At 42.2% G+C, this 906-nt stretch overlaps 1 long non-coding RNA gene across 1 annotated transcript in view; it reads right to left on the bottom strand.

The window, feature by feature from the left end:
• The window catches only part of LOC107577465 (uncharacterized), a 2,865-nt gene extending 2,044 nt beyond the window's left edge, over positions 1-821 (bottom strand). The window contains exons 1-2 of the long non-coding RNA XR_001608205.1: positions 635-821; positions 443-488 (exon numbers count right to left, since the gene is read on the bottom strand). This is a non-coding gene — a long non-coding RNA (uncharacterized lncRNA). The remainder of the gene's footprint in view (positions 1-442; positions 489-634) is intronic.
• Positions 822-906: the final 85 nt, after the last annotated feature.

The following is a 906-nucleotide window of genomic DNA, read 5'->3' as shown; positions in this document are numbered from 1 at the left end:
TGAATCAGGTGTGTTTGATTAGGGAAACACACAAAATGTGCAGTGATGGGGGGGGGGGCGCCCAGGACCAGGGTAGAGAAACACTGGTCTAGATGGACTGGGAAGGGAGTTTCACACTGTATGACTAAACTTTTGATCACTGTTTTTTAACACTCAGAGCTTATTGTGCAATAATGATGAGCTGACTGTACATTTTGGCTTACACCGTATGTGTAATACAATGTAAATCTAAGCCCGGTGGTCTTTAATGTACAAAAATAGATGATGGCAAATGTTTCACTGTGATTTTCTTTTTATACAGCCTGTAACTGCTTTCGCTACTTAAAGCAAATTAAATACTGCTGAATTAAATGAGACCACCTTTAATAGCTTATCCGGCCCTGATCATAAAAGTCAATCAAACGCATGTGTGAGTTCAAAGTGAAGCATAAGCATTCTGTACCTGTACAGAACAGCTTTGTCAGCGCCAAACACCCCAACAATCAGGTCTATAAGAGGAGAGAGTGTGAGAGAAAAAGAATGAGTGGCCATAGAAAAGTAAGAGAGAGGAAGTAGCTTTAAATTTAAGTGACTGTAATCGGTTAATTGCAAAAGACGTGAATATGTAAAACAAGACTGATTGTTGAAATCTAACCAGGGTATCCATTCTGATCGACATCTGTGCCTCCATTCATAGCGTAACCAAAGCTAGAAGGCATGGAAGCAGACGCCCATGTTCCTTCCAGAACTTGAGAGGCCACAGGATTGGGCCCTGTGGGACGCCCGTTATGAATGTACACCAGGCCACGGTGGAACTGCCCACCATATGGGGCAGCAATGGCCACATCTGAGAAAAAACAAAGGGATTAAAAACAAAACCATTTTAAGTCGTGGTTATTGAGTAACTGCCATGGCCAGTACTGTTTT

The sequence above is a fragment of the Sinocyclocheilus grahami genome, unplaced genomic scaffold, assembly GCF_001515645.1.
Source record: "Sinocyclocheilus grahami isolate Dianchi unplaced genomic scaffold, SAMN03320097.WGS_v1.1 scaffold6136.1, whole genome shotgun sequence".
Taxonomy (NCBI): domain Eukaryota; kingdom Metazoa; phylum Chordata; class Actinopteri; order Cypriniformes; family Cyprinidae; genus Sinocyclocheilus; species Sinocyclocheilus grahami.
Note: the sequence above shows the minus strand (reverse complement) of the source record. Positions and strands in the feature narration are given on the sequence as shown.